The sequence below is a fragment of the Phoca vitulina genome, unplaced genomic scaffold (assembly GCF_004348235.1).
Source record: "Phoca vitulina isolate PV1807 unplaced genomic scaffold, GSC_HSeal_1.0 scaffold40, whole genome shotgun sequence".
NCBI lineage: Eukaryota > Metazoa > Chordata > Mammalia > Carnivora > Phocidae > Phoca > Phoca vitulina.
In genome coordinates, this window is record NW_022589743.1 from 10,434,064 (window position 1) to 10,452,560 (window position 18,497).

The following is an 18,497-nucleotide window of genomic DNA, read 5'->3' on the forward strand; positions in this document are numbered from 1 at the left end:
TTGCCAGCTGTGGGGATGAGAACAGAGCTACCTGGAACCGAGGGTGAAATTTATGGGCTTAACATGTTAAAATCACACGTTTTAATTATACTTTTTTCCTCCCTATGTAATATTGAGAGGTAGACTTTTCCTGTAGCTCGTGGCCTTGGCATTCTTTTAGGGAAGGGGGGAAAAGGTGAAGCGTCCGATTACAGGTCATAAAGGGAAAGAGTTGTTGCTTTTGCAAATTCCATTTATTTCTTCAAGCATAGTCTCCCACAGGTGGAACCTTTTAATTGTGTAAGGGGAGGGATGAAGCACTTTAATGAAGAAAAACTTGGCACTTGTGGATGACATTTCGAGAATTTCAGGTCTGGAGCCTGCCATGTGATCCATCCTTCCTTCCTTTTTTTTTTTCCCCCATGTAATTTTTCTTTTCCTTTCTTTTCTTTCAAAGGAAACACAAATCTCTTAAGTAAATAGAGCAAAAATACTTTCTTAAGGCATTTTTTTTCCCCTAATGATTAAGCAAATAATAGGAATCAATGAACCGAAGAGGTTAGATTATTTCTGTACTGAACACAAACTTTCGGACTGCTAACTGTGTAAAGGTTGCTTTTCAAACTGTGTGTGATCCTTGACATTTCAGAGGCTTTCCAGAATTAGCAGTATTTCCTGGGTTTGGAAGAATTGCTGTTTCTTCCATAAGTGTGAATCTTCAAATTTCCAGGTTAGTCATTTGATCACCCAGAACTAGGATCAGATTAACCTAGAGGGAAACTGGAAAAATCCCTGACTTGGTCAAACCATGGGTTTGACCTGTTTTCTCTTCCCTCTTGTTGCCCACCCCTCACTCCCACCACTTTTTTTTTTTTTTTTAAACCAGGAAAGCTGTATTTCATTTTAACATACTCTGGCATTTGGTTTTTCGGTGATGCATTCAACTTGAAAACGAGATACACTATTTCTCGAACTTGTCAAAGTGTGCCCCTCCCCTCCCCCCCCCCCCAACCTGGAGTCTGGGATGTTTTAGGTGGATTGTCAGACTTTTAGATGTGAGCAAATATTATACCAGTTGGGGGAGGACATCTTTCTGTGGAGTTCTAGAGATTGCATAACAATACCTTGCTTTTTATGGCACCCTTTCCCAAGGACTTTCCTATCTGTTATCTCCATCTGCATCTCAGGTCCCAAGACACTGAGCAAACCACCTCTCCCGGCCCGTTTGCTCTTCTGTAAAAGGTGAGTGATGGGGGTAGCTCCCTCACAAGGTTGCTGTGGAGAATGAAAGAGCCCGGCACGGGGTGAGGGCCTCATCCATCCTCATCGTCTCGTCACCATTATCATTATTTTTGTTGGTTTAATCATCTTTCTTTTTGTTATTTTCAAGCGCAGCAGCTTGGGTTCGGCTCCCGGCTCTGCCCCTCATTCGCTGCGTGGATGTGGGCAAATCGTTTGGTTTCTTGGAATCTCATATACTCCATCTTACTGGGTTTTTTTGCGGATTAAATAAATTAATAAAGGTAAAGTGCTTTAAAAAAAAAAAAAAAGACCTGGCGCGTGGTAATACCATATGTATTACCTGCTGTTTTCACTGTTAATTTTGTTAGGCTCTCATACCAGTCGCCAAGAGAGGTCTAGTGATCATAATGATGTTCATTGAATTTATGTGCCAGGCACTGTTGTAGGGTCCTTACGTGTATCAACTCATCCAGTCTTCGCCTGTGTCCTGAGAGGTGGGCACTAGGATTATGTCCAATCTATAGATGAGAAAACCGAGGCACACATGGGCTGAGAAGTGGGGTATGGGCAGCCTAGCTCCAGAACCGGGCCCCTGCCCGGTGAGCTATCCTGTGGCGGGATCTAGGGGTATCACCTGTCCGTTCGGGCGGAGGACGCAGCGCAGGGTGGTGGTCAGGCTGTGAGGAGCAGAACCGTAGCCAGCGTGCGTGGACTTTGAAGGTCCCTGGTTGGGTGATTCACCCAGCCCCCGTGATGTCATCCCGTGGGGTGACTCTGGCTGGCCGTGTGGAGGGGCACCCTTTCACAGGGCTCTGGGCTTTGCTCAGCTCCAGGGAAGCGGCTGGGGAATTGGCAAGGTGTGTGCTGGTTGGGAGTTGGGGCAGGATGGGGAGAAAGTGCCTTTCTTGTCAACGGTTATTTTCTGATAGAATTTGAGCCCGGCCACGGGGATTTCAGACTGAAGTTAGTGTTGGAGGCCAAACTCCGGCTGGCAGGGAGTCTAGGAGTTTAAGTCACCCTTATTTATTTTTTGTTTATCTCCCTTCAGTAAAACTTCTGTGTGTGGACGTGTCGGGGTCCCGGTGCGAGGTGAACAGCGCCCCTCCTCGGGGGCTGGGTGAGGAGCTTGTCAATGATACAGCGTGGGTTTCAGTTAAAATGCATTTCTCTGCTTTCTGGCCGTCTCTCTTTGCTAGCACTCACCAGAGAAATATTCGTGGAGGTGTTAAAACAAAACTAGTGGAAAGAAACTGTAACTTAATACGAAAGCAAAGCCATGGCAGTGAGGAGCAGATTTCATATTAGTACTGTCATAATATTCTTTAATGTATCATATAAATAAAAATCCGTTTTGACCAGAATTTTAATGAGCGATCCGAAGGAAGGGCTTTGAATCCTGCAGTTCATTCATCCCCCTTTGCGATGTAAATGTTCACCTCTCAAGTGAAGTATAATGGGGCTTTATTAACTAGTCGAGGGGCGACTCTTTGGAGACTAGTGGCCGTTAATTAGCAAAGTACATTTTGATCAGAAGACGATGGGTCCGTTCTGTGCCTTCCTATTTCGCTGGATGATTATTTCATTTTGTAAAATATGTAAGAGTTTCTTCCCCTCTGTCTTTTAAAAAATTAAAATGGTCGTGCTATTCTAAAAAAGATGACTTAATTTGAAGCCGTTGGAGGAACGGGCATGATTGGGATCAATCATGTCATATCATTTTGTCAGTCCCTTTGGGCAGAAGCGTTGGCTGCCTGCAAGAGTTTTGCTCAAGCTCGTGGGTTCTTCTTCTCGTGCGGAAAAACCAAGAGGCTGTCGAACCTCTTAGGGGCACGGGCGAGTCTGGGTGTAACTCCCCATCTGCCCTACTTATCCTCATGTGTCATAAAGCCTTCTCTGCTCCCCAGGTTGCCATTTTCCTCCTTACGTGTCAGAGGCCAGAACCTTATCTGTTGATCGATGGAGATCTCATTTCTTCAGCCTATTTCCAGTTGCATCACTGGCAGCTGGGTGACCATGGGCACCCCACGTGGGCCCCTCTACGCCTCAGTTTCTTCCTCTTTAAAACAGGGGTGTAGTGCCCAACATGGGGTGGTTTTCAGCGTGAATGCAGAGCTCTTTGCTGGGAGCCTGGCACAAGGTGGTGCCAGCAGGTGTCCGCTGGTATCATTATTATAGAATTATTTATTATTACTACCATTTTTAAGTCCTCTCCGTGCCCGACGCGGGGCCCGAACCCACAACCCCAAGATCAAGAGTCACGTGCTCTAAGCCATGGAGCCAGCCAGGTGCCCCATTATCGAATTATCTTTGTCGAATAAGAAAAGCTACAATGGAAAATGACGCAAGAACAATCCTGACTGGAACGTAAGCCCCCTGCCTGCTGACATCGCGGGATGCTGACCTCGGTGCTCCACATGAATCCAGCCCACCTTTTTCAGGGCGGAGGCAGCTGACCTGCGGGGAAGTTAGGTTGGCAGCGCCAGGGCACACAGCTAAGTTGTGGCAAGGGTGAGCGAAGCCAGGTTTTCCTGCTCCTGTCTCGTGCACTGATGAGGCTCCGGGGCCTGGAAGGTTCTCTGTTACGCATGCATCCGTCCAGATGGGTGCAGCACAGCACGAGTGTTTTACACAGGCCCCTCCTATTCCGGGGAGTGGTTTCTTGGCAGCTTCTCAAGGGCGGCCGAGGGGTGAGTTCTCGGCATCTGGCCTTCCCCTGCTGCGGTGGGTCGGGTCATTCTAGCTTCGTGCCATCCTGGATGATCTGCGGCCGTCACCTCGCCGGCCACAGTTACCCAGCCTGCCGGTGGGTTTCTGGTTCCCAGCGGGGACGTGGTGGTGTGTCTGCAGCCTTGTCCACAACCTCGAGGACCCTGGGGGATTAGTGGCTTAGCCGCTTTCTTGTCGGGGAGCGCGGCTCCTTCCTGCGTTCCGGTCAGCAGCAGGTGTCCGCTCAGGAGGAGGGGCGCCCCATCCTACAAATGTCCTTTCCCGAGATTCTGCCTTGCCTTGCATGCTTTCCTTTCAGCGTTAAGGTCAGTCTGCCGAGAAGCCGGAGCTCCTCTGTTCTATGTCAGATGTCTTTGGCGGGCAGGTGAGACCCCTCCGCCCCTGCAAGAAGAGAGGAGGAGGGAGGCACTCTCTGAGGAACCAGCCGACCCTCTTGGGTGCCCCCTGAGGTGGCATCCGTTCTTCCTGTCCTTTTGTGTTTTTAAACCTGAACGTTCTCTGGCCGGAAGTCCCAGGAATCCAAAAGGGAGATGTAGTTCATCATCTCTGTTTGCTTGTTTGATCTGGTGTGTTCACTGAATAAGAGCTTGTTTGATTGTTTTTAATTGCTGACTCTGTGCACCCACTTTTGGGGGGATTCAGGAAACCCTCCATGCCCACCAAAGTCTGAACTTCCTAGCCAGGTAGCTGGGGTCGTTCAAGATCTGTACAAGGCGTGTCTTCTTCCAGCTTACTTCTCAACTCTTCTCCCTTTTGCTGCCTTGAAATTGCACGTTCCCCCTTCTCGGAGTAGCTGCCCTTTTGCGCATCCCTACCTGCACTGTCCTTGCTGCTCTGGCCTGTGTACCACACGCCTCTCTTTCAAAGCCCGACTTGGGTTACCTTTTCCACAGAGCTGTTTCTGCTCTCTCTTCCATGTAGTACTTCTTTCTCTGGATTTCCTTAGCGTTTTACCTTTTCTCTGGTTATGGCAAACTGTAATAATATAATAACAGTAATAATAAGTTAGCAAATAATAAACAATAATAAATTTGCAAAAAATTATTGACACACTCATTAGGCATTGTGCTGGGCACAGACTCATTTATTTATTCACCAAACATCACTGAGCATCTCTGGTGTGCCAGGCCTGTGTGAGGTTCTGGGGACGGCGTGGAGAATAAGACCAGAAAGTCCCTGCCCTCATGGGGCTTTCACTCTACGGGGGCAGATAAGTAATGAGCAAGTGAATGAGGACCTAACATGCTGACAGATGTGCAGCCACAGTAGGGTAAGAGTGAGGGTCGGGGGGGGGAGAGACTGCATCTTCCGTGCGTTCACTTGCCGTTCTCGGCCTTTGGGCAATTATTTACCAAGTTTCTGCTTAGCATCAGGAACTGTGTTAGGAACTTTGTTCTGAGTTTTATGGCTATTTAGGTTCATGCCTTATTGTCTGCACTGGACAATGAATTCTAAGGACACAAACATGTTTTATTAATTGCAAAAAAACAAACCTTAGCTTTTGCTGCCGCTCTTTCGCACACCATCAGCCTCCACATAGGTGGAATGAATGCAAAACGGCAAAGGTGACACAGTTCTTGTTTTCAAGGGTCTTAGCTCTTCTGGTTGGGAGGACGACTGCTACCTGTGGTACGGGAGAGGGTGTGAGAAACACGGCAGAGCAGCAGGAACGGTCTTCAGAGGAAGGAAGAGGTAAGATAGCTTCTCAGAGGAGGTGGTCTTTGCCCCAGATCCTGAGGAACAGGAAGGAGGGAAGAATGGCAGGAATGCGAGGGGCTAGGAGAGGTCAGTGGGCCGCTGCAGCGAAGGGCGTGTGTTGCACGGTGCTCGGGGTGGAGGCGTGGAGAGCAGGCTGGGGCCAGGTTGGGTTGCCTTGAGTGCCAGGCAAAGCAAACGAGTCTGGGCTTTATTTGGCATGTGCTGGGGAACCTGTTTTGTGTGTGCACGATCACGGAGATGCCCCGTACAATGTTCTGAGCTCTTTTGGATCAGTCTGGAAGCTGGGGATAGGACTGTGGCTGGTGTGGTTTCATGGAGACCCTCCCACCCTGGATCTGTGCCTTCTGCGTCATTCATACTGTGTTCTCTCTGGCTGCTGAGCCTTCTCTAGGAGTGATGTTCTTGGCAGATACCACCCCTGCCCTTTGGGGTGTGCGGCAACCGCGAAGAGCTCTGTCCTTCTCTTGCTTCTATGTTTTCCCTTCCTCTCCTCTTTACCTTCTTAACTAGGGGCCATGATAGAGACGAAATCCCAAAGTTCTATACTCTGTCCTCGTCTAAGCCGTGTTGTTGACCTTGCTGTGTGTAGACAACGAGATGTCATTTCTTGGTGCGGAAATCACAGATTGTCTGTGTATCACCAGGGTGTGTGCCCTGGGGCTCAGACCTCTGAAGCCTGTGCCTTCAGAGTTCTGCTTGGGGTCACCTTTCTCTCAGAGTGGCTGCCTGGTGTGAGGAACATGAGATTTTGGAATCATGACCTGTGCCTACCGTGTGATACGAGAGGTGTGAGCAAGTGTGGGCTGGGGCCTGAGCACCTCGTGGTACATGGTAGGGGCCCAGGCTCTAGGGCGGTTGGTCCCGCTGGGGCAGGTGTCCCACTGGGTCCCACGTATACAACAAGCTATCTCTGTTTTCTCTCTCTTTCAAGGGTAGATAACATCAAGTTCCCAGGGATCTGGGAAGTTATTCCCAGGGTGTGTGTCCACCTGCTGTACTTTATTTTATTTTGAGACCTTCAGTGATGAAGAAGAAAAATCCTAACCCAAAATAATGGCTGTTACTTGTTGTGAGTCAGTATGTTCGAGGCACTGTGCTAAGCCTCTGTATGATTAATCTCCTTTAACTTCATCCTGACACCAGTCCTTTGCAGTGCTTCGTGTTTTCTCTGCCTTGCAGAATGGTAAACCGAGGCCCAGGGAGGGTAAGCAGCTTTCCTGGGGCCGTACTCCTAGGAAGGGTCAGTGTTGGCCTTTGGACCAAAGTCTGTCTGAATTCCAAGTCTCAGCTCTCTTAACCACAAAGCCCCGCTGCATCCAATAAAATCTACCCCCGCTGTGGGTAGATTTTTAGGTTCGCGTGCTTTGCCCGACTGCTGTAAAGTGCTCAGGCCGAGGAATAGGAATAGATTTTGGTGTAGTCTGGCCAGGAAGCTTCAGTTTAGTTTCCATTGCTTACCAAGAAGGTAAGAACCTTCTTGGCACAGTTGAATGCCACTTCCCAGCTAGGGAATTGTGGACAAATCGTTTAATGGTGTTGTGCCTCTATTTCTTCACCTGTAAAATGGGGGTTTTCACAGCACTTCCATCCTAGATTTGTTCAGGAGATTAAATGGGTTATTGCACACGAAGGGCCTACGGTGACCCAGTATAAGCATTGGTTGTCTGTTACTGTTCCCAAAGATGGCACTGGCTAGATCGTACGAGGACCTTACCTAGCGGCTTGTGGGTACTGTTGTCCTTCCTAGGGGTGATGGATAGAATAGCACGTTGAGATTCGGGAAATGGTATGTCCAGTGGCTGGGTCTGCTCCCAGGGTCCTGGCTCTTGAAGGGGAGATAGCATGCGTCCTTCATCTTGGGGTTGCTTGGTGGGCATGGGGAATGCATTTCCTTTTCTGTATCTGATAGCTGTGTTTTTAATGCCTTTGAGAGTGAAGTCCTGGGGAGCAGCTAGGGGACAGCTAAGACACTGCTGTGTGAGAGGTCTCCCCGTGAGCCTTCTCTCTCCCAGGCCTGGTCTTTATCTGCCTGGGGGTAGTTCCACCAATGACTGATCTGAAAGCATCGCATTCATTTATTTGTCACTGACTGTGACAGGCAAGTTAATGCTAATGGATTCTTTTTTTAGCCTGTTGTCTGGGATGAGTTTCTCCCAAATGTCCTGAAATCTAAGGCATTAGGGGAATGTGTAACTTTTATGGCAAGGGAGGATTTAAAAGATAAATAGGGTTTTGTGTGCAAGGGTCTTAAATTTAGGTTAGGGGCGAGAGCGGCCAAGGAGGGGATGTTGGGGCCAGCCCAGAATCTTCTTTTTAAGAAATCCATTCGGAGCTCTAAATTGCTGTTTCTGTTTCAATTATGTGACAATTTCAAGGGTTTAGAAAAATCTAATAAAATGGTCTTGATGATGCATTCTGGGGAGAGAGTGCTTTAGAAGATCCAGGAGAATAAATTCCTTGGGGTCAAGAGATTCTCATTCCTGCCACCTCGGGCCTTCTTTCATCGGGGGTTTTTACATTTTTATTGTTTTGAAGGACAGAAAACGGAGTTGGAATGTATTCAGGGCTTCATCCATATCCTCCACCGAAATGAATTATTCTCTTTGGGCAATTGCAGGTAGACGGGCCATAGTGATCACTAGCTCCTTTTTTTCCTTTTTGTTCTTCTTTTCTTTCTCTCTCTCTCTCTTTTTTTTTTTTAGCTGCCATGTTGTAAATGACTTTCAGAGCACGGTTTCTGTGTGTAGTGATTTTGAATAAAGCAACCACAGAGAAAAAACTTGGAGGAGTGAGCAGAGAGGCCCTCTGGAAGTTTTTTCTCTTCTCCAGTCAAAGCTTTTGATAGTTTCCCAAGGAACAGAAGTTTATAATGGAAGCCGGCTTTGGGCTGCCCGCGGGAACGGCACGCAGAAAGACCTAGTGTAGCAAAACGCTATGCTGAGTGACATTAATGAGGTGGCCGCTCTGGTGGGAGGGAGGCAAGGAACCAGCAAAGCAGCGGTTCCCATGACTGGCTCTCGGCTGACTGTGTCTCCTTCTGCATGCTCGCGTGGGCGCGCGTGTGTGTGCGTGCACACGCTCTGTTTCCCAGGGCCCTGCGATCAAAGTTTTAACACCAAACCCTGCTCCATTGGCTTCGATACTCGCCATCCTAGGGAGGCCATGTGTGGCGGGTTCTCAAATTCCACCTACTGAAAAGTAAAGTTTTAAACCTGGAGGCATTTTGCTTTACCTTCCGGGTCCCTGCTGGAGCCTGCATCACAGTGCTGGGCCACTGTTGGGAACACCAAAGCCAAGAGGGCGAAGAAAAGTCAGCATTCTCGTCCCAGAAATGGATTCTAGGGAGGCAGGAGGAGAAAACCTGTTCGCTCGTAACTTTACTTTCTTTTTCTAAAACCCTAGCCTGATAACATTTCATATTGATGGTATAAATGGAACACTGCAACCACTACTTCTTAAATATTTTAGTGCCTTGGAATGTATTCTGTATTTCCATGTTGCTCTTGGGCAAGACTTTCCAGTTACTCAAGAAAAGCAGCCACATTTCAGGTAGATTACCTGGTCAGAAGGTGAGAAACCTGCCTTACCCAGCGGGACCTTGGGACTCTTGGTCTGTTGTCCACTCATTCCAGGAATGAAACTGCTCTCCTCTGCCTCATTCCTCAGCATGGCATTGGAGTGAGCATCCTGAGTATCCTGAACCGTCCTGGGCAGGTGTTTGAAAACCTGCTGCGAGATCTAAAGTAGAAAAGTTCGAGGGAGGCTGGAGTGGGTGGGGTGGGTGGGGTGGGTGGAAACTGTGTGTATTTATTGATGCTCCCTGGTTTATTTTTTTACCCCTTCAGTTCCGATCCCTCTGGGATCTCTCTCAAGTGTGTCCTTTTTGTAGTTAAAGGCAAACCAATAAACAAAAATGTTTAAACTTACACACATAATGCTTAATAAAAACCAGCCGGTAGTTCACCTTCTCTTTCACCCCGGGGGGAAAAAAAAGGATTGCATTAGGGGTGCTTGAGCCTAGGCAAAAACCGGGCTGTGAATCTCCACAAGACTGTTACATGTGTATGTTTCCTTTTCTGTTTTCAAAGCGGATAATTGGTTTTAGTAAGAACTTCTGACTTGATTAGGGGACCCTTAGGAAATTAAAGTGTGTTTGAATTTCACAAGTATAATTTTAATTATACAAATTTTGCGTTTTCCACTAGGGAGCTAGGTTCAGAACTTGTTTTCCTATACTAATAGGGGTAGTAAAGCTGATTATGGCAGAATGCCTCACTTAAATCGCTTTGAAAATAAAAATCCATGGATTGGATCATTGTTTTTCCCTGCGGAACACGATGTTCAGGTTCACGTCCGTACACGTTCCCATATCCTTGTTAAAAGAGATTTTTCAGTGGATCCACAGAAGTGTAGAACTGAGTGACATAGTTGGGGGGGTACCTCATTATGAATTTTTCTGCTGCACTTGCTGAAAGAATTCAATTAAAGTTCTTTTTGAGCACAAGTCCTGCCTGGGCAGCCTCTGTTTGGCACACTGCCACGTCAGCGTGTTGTGCTTGCCTTTATAACCCCCATCACCCTGTTTGCTCAGAGCCTGTGTGTTCACAGCCTTCGCTCTTCAGCTGCCCCTCTTCAGCAGGACCCCGCTGGATTAGAGCAGAACGCACCGTGGAAACAGTCACCTGAGTTCTTGCCCAAGCTGCAAAGAGATGATGGAGAGGGGGATGAGCAGACCCCCTGGGCTTTCCCGAGAAGGGCTGATTGTGTTAATGGGAAATGACCGTTTCTCAGGGCCATCCAGACAAAACGCCATGTGTCGGGGAAGTGCTTTGTAGGTTTGAACTCAAGCATCCTCAAACGTCTCCCCCTGTGCACGAGCTTTAAAAGCTGCCTAGAGGCCAACGCCTCGGTCTTCCTGGGCTCTTGTTCTCAGATTTTCACAGGAGAGCTTGAAGACAACAATTGTTCGCCGAAGAGAAATCCTGGAAACAGTTTGTGGGAGAGGTGGTGTCTGAAAATATGGGAAAAATAAAGCTCCAGCTGTGCACCTGAGTCCACCCCATCTCCCGTCCCATGTTTAATCATCCACTTTATTATTCTTATTCCTTTCTGTTGAAGTGGTGTAGCTTAGTGTTGAAGAGCCTGGACTCTGGAAGCAGGCTGAGTTTGAATCCTTGCTCTGTCACTTCCCAGCTGTGTGACCTTGAGCACGTCACCTAAGTATTCCATGCCTTAGTTCTGTCATCTGCGAAATGGACACAATAACAGGCTCTCCTCCCTGGGTTTGTTGTGAGGATTCCATGAGTTGACAGAGAAAGTGCTGGTGTCTGGCGCACAGTAGGCACTTTGGGTGTGGGAGTTAGTATTGTTAGGAAGAGTCAGGCAAAATGCTCACCGTCTGCCTTGCTTGGTAGTTGGAGACCTGGTCAGTGCTGCGGTCTCTGGCCTTACATATTTTTTTCTTCAGCAATTGAGGAATACAAAAGAGCGTACGTGTGTGTGTGTGTGTGTGTAAATATATGTGATTAGGTGGAGTCACGGTGCAATTCAGATTCAGGGGCGTTTCGTGCTATTACAAATGGGGCATGTAGTTTGGTAGGTGCATGGCCCCAGGGCTCAAGCCTCTGCAGTGAATTCGGTGCTGCCACTGACTCTGTGACCTTGGGAAGGTGTCTAAACTTTTCCGAGCTTTGATTCTGTACCTAAAAACTGGGGGTAACAGAGTTGTGGGATGAAATGAGACACTGTAAATCAGGCACCCGGTGTATGGTTGGCACTTAGAACATGTGAATTCCTTCCTCCGCAGGGAAGGGGGTTTTTTCTTTGTTTTTTTGTATCTTGAAAAATGAGAAAGATACAAAGTACTCTGCTCTTGCTGGAGATTCTGGAGTTAGTGGATGAGTCCTTAGAAAGCTGACCGTAAGAGGGGGTGCTCTTATCCTTAATCTACATGCAAAAGGGCTGTCTTAGGGGCTTTGTTTCACAAAACCCAAATTTCCAGTGGTGGGAAATGATTTTGTTTGGTCAGGAACCTTAGATGGTGTCCACAAGCCTTTGAAGGTGGCTTTGGTACTTTTGACATTTGGCGGTAATCAGGAGGACAGGGCAGCATGGTTGAAGAGGTTTGGGGGTGCTTAGGTTTCTGACTGTGACTGAGGACAGTGGGAGGGAGGGAGAATGTTGGCGTGGGGGATGGTGTCTTTTCACAGAACCTTTTACTTGGGGACACAGACCAGTAGGTTTTGCTCTATGGACATGAGCACCGGAGCTCCGGGAAATGCCCCCAGTGCCCAGCCATCAGCCTCGGTCGTGAACCCTGACCCTCCGATCAACTGTCAGGGCTGGGAAAGCCCCCTGATGTCTTAGGGCATCTACAGTCTGTGTCCAGATCCTGTGCTCATTTTCCAGATTAGCCGCCTTCACTTCATGTCCATCAGGTGGAATTTTCCAGATGTTTCCAGGAACGAGGAGCAAGATTATGGTTATGAGTGGATGCTGGGCAGGGGATGGGGTATGTGTGAATGTGAGTGTATGGAGGATGGAAGGGGGTGGCCGGGAGGAGGGGAAGCGTGGAGGATTACATTGACTAATTATAGGGAAAAAGCCATATTTGCTGCTCCATTAAGTGATCGCTAGGCTATGGAGCAGTTTATTGTAATTAATGCAGAAACAGCAAATAAGTGTTAAGTTTGGAGTGGAGGGTCTCCAGGCACCCCTGCCCCCCTCTGCTGCTCTGTGTCCACTGCCCCCCTTCATTATCCTTTGAGGTGCAGAGTCTTGGGGGACACCCTCCTCTGAAGGACCGAGGTAGAGACTTGGACCAGTTTTCTGCTGCCTTGTTTTGTCAAACGAGGATGTCTTGCCCGATCTCCTGCAGAATCTCCTGCAGGGGTTTTTATGTTTTCTGAGGATGAAGGAGGAGGGACAGACCCATGCCATCATTGCTATTCTTGCCACAGCCGTTTTAATTTCAGCTCATGAAAGTGGCAGGTTACACATCCAAGTCCATCAAGCTACGGGCCGTGTGGAGTTGTGATTGCTTTCCTTGATGGTTTCTTGTTCAAATCAGCGGTGCTCTTAATTTTCCAGATGAAGTAAAAAGAAAATTGGAGACTCCCCTCCCGCCCTGTGTCTCTTCATCCAGGGTTTTCTGAGCATGACTCTGATTTGGAGGGTTAATATTAATTAGGAGCCAGTTTAGACCTCGCTTGCTTGATGAGGAGAGCTGCAACCGTGGTGACGAGGTGAGCTCCTTTCCGCATGTGCCTGCTCTTCGTGAAACTTTCTGGATTTAAAAGCCAAAGGGGTAAATACAGAGAAAGGCGACGAGGGGCTACTCCTAGAGAACTGGGAGAGACCCTTGCTGGTCTGCAGGGAGGAGCTGGATGGGCGCGCAGGGGCGTCTGGGGCCCGAGGAAGTTCTGCCTCTATCTACCCGCTCCTTCTCGTGGGCGGCGGGGGCCTTGACCAGCTGGCCGCCGCTGCTCTCTGCCTCAGTTTCCTTCCCTGCAGGTGCGTTTCTTTGGCTTCCAAAAAGAGGCACGACTCATGTCCTCAGTTTCCAAATCGGGGGACGCTCGGATTTCTCTGAGGCGGTCCCCCGTTCAGTGCCAGGTCACCGGGAGGCTCTTCAGTGTGTGCTGAGGCTCAAGATTCCTGCTTCCCAAGCTTTCCCAGTGCTGACTAGGTCTTTTCAGGGCGGGTGACGCAAAGGACAAGGACACAGAGAGCCAGCGAGCTCTGCTGTACAGTTAGGAGACAGGAGACCTAGGGGGGAAGTGCCCTGCTCTCCTTAGGTTGGCTCACATTAGGGATCTTTCTTCTTTGGCCTGGGGGTTTGGGTTGGTTCTCTTTTTTGATGGGGTGCTTGGGGCTGGAGGGAGGATGGCTGACTGTGGGTGTGAATGTTCCAGTTGTAGTGGGAGAGACCTGGCTTCTAGTTCTTAGTTCGGTGCCGAATAGCTGAATGTGACCTCGGGCCAGTTGCCTTGCAGCTCCGTGCCTCAGTTTCTCCATCCGTGGACTGAAGGAGAATGAGGGAATATGTGGTGGGAATCAGCAGTGCTTAGGGTTTAAGAGAACGGGCTCAGGAGGCAGGCAGTGTTAGGGTTTTTATTTATAGCCTAATAATTTCTTAGCTGGGTGACCTCAGGAAGTTCGCTTAACTTTGCGAGTCCTCAGTTTCCTGACCTGTAAAGTGGGGAGAGTAGGATACGAATATCTACCTGATAGGGTCGTTGCAAGGACTGCATGCCACAGTGTTCAGACAGCGCTTATCACAGCGCCGGAAAGGTGGTTAGCACTTTATGTGTGGGAGCTGCTCTTGCAGCTACGTAGTGGTCTGGCTGAAGGTTCCTGAGACACAAAGGTGTGGAGCAGAAGCGGCCACAGCAAGAAAACAGTTGAGCTGCGAAGGTTGACTTTCTGACCTGGACGGAGCTTCCCACAGAGGCAGATTTGTGGTCAAGGAAGCAAGGCCTGCCTGAACTGCCTGGCCTGGAGCTCTGGGTCTGGAGCGCCTGTGACTGGCCCCCGAGCCCCGCGGAGCGGAGGGACGTGTGCAGTAGGCCGGCCTGCGGTCCCCAGCTGGAGGCACCAGACTGCGCCGTGGGCATGGGGATCGGGCCGCCCTTGCTCGACATCTTAGCCCCCTGGCGGCGGGAGAAGGAGGAGGGGGGAGAAGTGGAGGGGAACCGATCGCTGCGGGACCTGGAGACCCACGTTCGTTTTCGGAAACCCACGTCTGGTACTGTCTGAAATACAGAAGCTTTGCGTGACTGAGGCAGGACTGATCAAAGGCCATTTGCAATTTCAGAATGTTCCTAAGTGTGTTTGGCAGACAGAGTTCTGTGTTTTGATGGCTTCCTCTCCCACTGTACTCCCCCACTTGGGTGAGGTGGTGCTGAGTCGGCAACAGCAGCTGCCTCTCAGGCCTGAGTGTGCATCGGGAGTGCCGGAGGGGGGCAGGTCCGGGCCCTGGGCGGCCGCTGCGGATGCCAGCTCGCTGTGGCCAGCCGGGGCCCCCAGCTGCTTGTCAGTCTCTTTTTCGGGGGCAGGCCTGAGTAGGTGTTGAAGATGGGGAAATCCTAGGAGGTGTTGTTAGACTATTTTTTTTTTTTATTTATTTGAGAGAGAGGTCATGAGCAGGGGAGGAGAGGCAGAGGGGGAGAGAGAGAGAGAGAGAGAAACAGACTCCCTGCTGAGTGGGAAGCCCAGACATGGGGCTCGATCCTAGGACCTGGAGATCACGACCCGAGCCGAAGGCAGACGCTTAACCAACTGAGCCACCCAGGCGCCCCTTGTTAGACTGTTACTACTCCCTTGAAGGGAGGGTGGAAAGAGGGACTGTGGTGGAGAGCATCTCGCTGGTTCAGGAGAAAGGATATACTTGCAAATGAGCACAGCGCAGGCCAGGTAAAGGCCAGGGCACACTGTGCAGAGGAGGGCGGGCTGAAGGATCGATTCACTCACCACACAGCAGATGTCTGCCCTGTCCTGAGCCAGGCCCAGAGCTGGGGAGTGGGGTCCAGCTGTGAGGAGGGTCACCCCGTCCCTGCATTTGCATCTGGCAGGGACACATTTGTTAAACAACCTATCACAGGATCTATTATTGGAGTACAATTACAGTGAATGCTACAAAAACCTGTAGGCTGTTCCAGGGGGTGTAATGGAGACACCGGATCTCCTGTAGGGTTTCGGGAAGGCTTCCCGGAGAAGTACATAGGGGCTGAGCTTGCAGGGTGAAGGTAAGCATGACCTCAGGAGGGAGGATCGGGGTGCATTTCATGTGCTGGAGGGCAGAGGGCAGGGAGGAAGAGAGCAGAGCAGTTAGGCTGGGCCATGTGTGTGGGGTTGGGTTCTATTCTTACCCCAAGAGGGCTATTGGGGGGCCCACTTAGGGCTTAGGAAGGGGTGGGAACTGATCAGTTTTGCGTTTTGGAAAGATCTGTGTGGCAGTCTGTGTGGAGGAGGGCTTGTGGGAGCCTCAGGCAGATGTGGGGAGACTGGTTTGTGACTTGCCTGAAGGAGGGGGGTGGTCTGGCTGGAGGTGGAGACCAGCGGACTGACGGAGGTGTGTTTGTGAATTAGCACAGCAGCTGAATGGGTGGTGCTAAAGGGGAGAGGCAGGTTCGGCTTGTGGTATGTGTAGACAGAGCCCCCCTGCCCCCACCTTGCTGAGATCGGGAATGTTGGTGCCCATGGCAGATGGGCAGGGCACATGGGCCAGACTCAGGGTTGAACGTAACCCTCTGGCAGGAATTTTGCACACTCACACTGATGTTGGTAGACCTTTTTTTTGGTAGACCTTTTTTTTTGAGTGTATACTTGTATATTTACTTATAAACGACATACATGTGCTATTGTGTTAAAAGTCTACATACCCTGTAAGTCATAGACAAATAATTAAAAGTTACAAAGGATGAGAAGAAAGTTAAACACAGGGCACCTGGGTGGCTCAGGTGGTTAAGCGTCTGCCTTCGGCTCAGGTTGTGATCTCAGGGTCCTGGGATCAAACCCCTCATGGGACTCCCTGCTCAGCAGGGTGGGGGTCTGCTTCTCTCTCTCCGTCTGCCCCTCCCCCCTGCTTATGGGGGCACTTTCATTCTCTTGCAAATAAATAAATAAAATCTTAAAAAAATAGCTAAACACAAATGAAAGTTCGTCTTTTCCTCCTAAACCCTACTTTGGGAACCATAGCTTTAGGCCGTGGACAGCCATTAAGGAGTTAGGGTGGGGCTGGCCTGGACAGGTGGGTGTTGGGGAAAGGGCATTCTGCAATCTGGGGGCCCTTGGGTAAGTTCTGTGCGTGCTGCAGGTCCATGGGGAGGTACCTGCACGGTCCCGTCACCGCGTGTGGCCTGCTGAGTCGGGCACGAGGCCACACGGTAACATCCCCCAGAGGTGGATGTGGTGTTGTCGCAGGAGGGTGGGCTCCCTGGGGCTTGGCCTTTGCTCGTCTGCGTGGGCTCATCCAGTGGAATAGACGGCGAGGCACACTCCCGTATGGACCCGGTGTCGCCTGTCCTGTTCAGTCGAGAGGGCCAAGGCCACGCGTGGCCACGAAGAGTGGATCTTACGGAGAGAGCTTGGCATAAGTGAGGGATGTAGATTCTGGCCGCAGCCCTTCCGCTGCCTGCGGTGCGACCCCAGCCAATCCTGAGTCCTGCTGGGCCTCTCGTTCCCTTGCGTCTGCTGGGTTGATAATAATACTTCCCTATCAAACTGCAAAGGCTGAAAATGATTCAGAGCCAATTGCTTCTGTCTTTGCGATTCAAACGCACCTCTGACTTTACCCTCCCAGTCGCTTCCAGCGAATTGGTGTTGCTACTCGGAGGGTACGGCTGGGTTCTCGGAGGCTAATTCCGTTCCAGCCTGCTCCATTTAGCTCTTCCTTGGAGCAGAACCCGAGCGAGGATCTCACCTTCCAGAGAGTGCTTTAAAAAACGCTTGTTTCGCAACAGACTGAATTTCAGTCTTTCCCCGAGCGCAGCCGTGCTCAGCAGAGGCCTCTGAGCTGTTTTTACATGTGAGAGGTGAGCAAATCAAAGGTGAGCCCGTTCTGCCTCAGTGAGGCCTTTTGTGTGAAGAGGCCCTTCTGGAGTAAAGCAGGCAGGATGACTGCCATCCGCCAGAGCTACCCAGTGACAGACCTGCTCTGTGGGGGGACGCTGAGAGAAACCGGGGCCAACGGCAGACCAAAGGACGCCCAGCACCCCAAGTGGAAAAGCCTGATGGAGATAAAACAACCCCGAGAGGCTGTCTTCAGTTCGGACGTTCCACGGAGCCAGGTTGAAGTGGCCGCCCGAGGACGTCAACAGTGACAGTTTGTCCCCGCTTTGACTTCTCTGGCTTTATTTCCTTTGAGATCAAAGCCGGGAGACGGGAGTTGCCAGTCCCGGGCTTGGTTTCAGTCGACGTTGGTGTCCCTTGCTTTGTGACCTTGGGGTTACATGTCTTTGCTTGGGGTGACTTTGTTTCCGACACTAAGTAGGGGGTATGTTGCAGTCTTGTAGTTAGAGGGAGCTCTTAGGAACGCCCAGAAAGGACCGGGAAGCACCCTGGAGGGCCAGCCCCGCGTTTTCCAAGGGTTCCCGGATCTCAGGAGTCTGGAAGTTTCTGTGTGTTAGCCTCGCTGCTCCTCGGAGGGGCCGTCCTGAAGGCAGCGTAGTTGAAGGGACAGGCTGAAGAATCCCTGCCCCCAGCTGCATAATAAATCTGGTACTAAAATTAGTGCCGGCCTCCTGAGCCCTAGTTCTTGCTGAGGTGATAAAGAAGCGTGTGCGTGTGGCCGGCTTGTCTTTCAGGATTGGGGGCTGTTGCTTTATGTCGGATGAGTGTCCAGGCCTCAGAAGCGATTTTTCATGGCAGCATCCCCCCCATTTGCCTGCTTCCTCCTCCTCCCGTGTGTTTTGCAGGGGTGGGAGGAGGCAGGGGGCGGGTAGAGGGGAAATATTTGAGCTCCACTTTGGGTTTTGCATAACTTGCTGTCACAGTGGGTAGATGTTCCTTGAGAATCCTCCTGAAGGTTTTATAATTGAGTCTTTTACCTCAGCCGCAAGATATTACTCACTTTCTCTAAAGCGTTTACTTTATGCTCTGTGGAGGGAGGGAGAGAGCAAGACTTCCCCCCCCCCCCCCCCCCCCCGGGAAAATCTGTCTATGGGAGAGGCTTGCCGTCCAGAGCAGTTGGGTGGCCGGCTATTAAAGTTTGAATAACGGAGGAGGCCTCTAGGTCCCTCAGTGGAAGGCAGCCCTTCTGGCAGGGATGATTTTGCTTTTAAAGTAACGCGTTCACCTTTAACTGCTAACGGCTGTGACAGAGTGGTATT

At 50.2% G+C, this 18,497-nt stretch overlaps 1 protein-coding gene across 1 annotated transcript in view; it reads left to right on the forward strand.

Annotated features, from left to right (window-relative positions):
• The window catches only part of MSI2 (musashi RNA binding protein 2), a 382,942-nt gene that overhangs the window by 5,812 nt on the left and 358,633 nt on the right, over positions 1-18,497 (forward strand). The gene's annotated exons all lie outside the window — the stretch shown is intronic.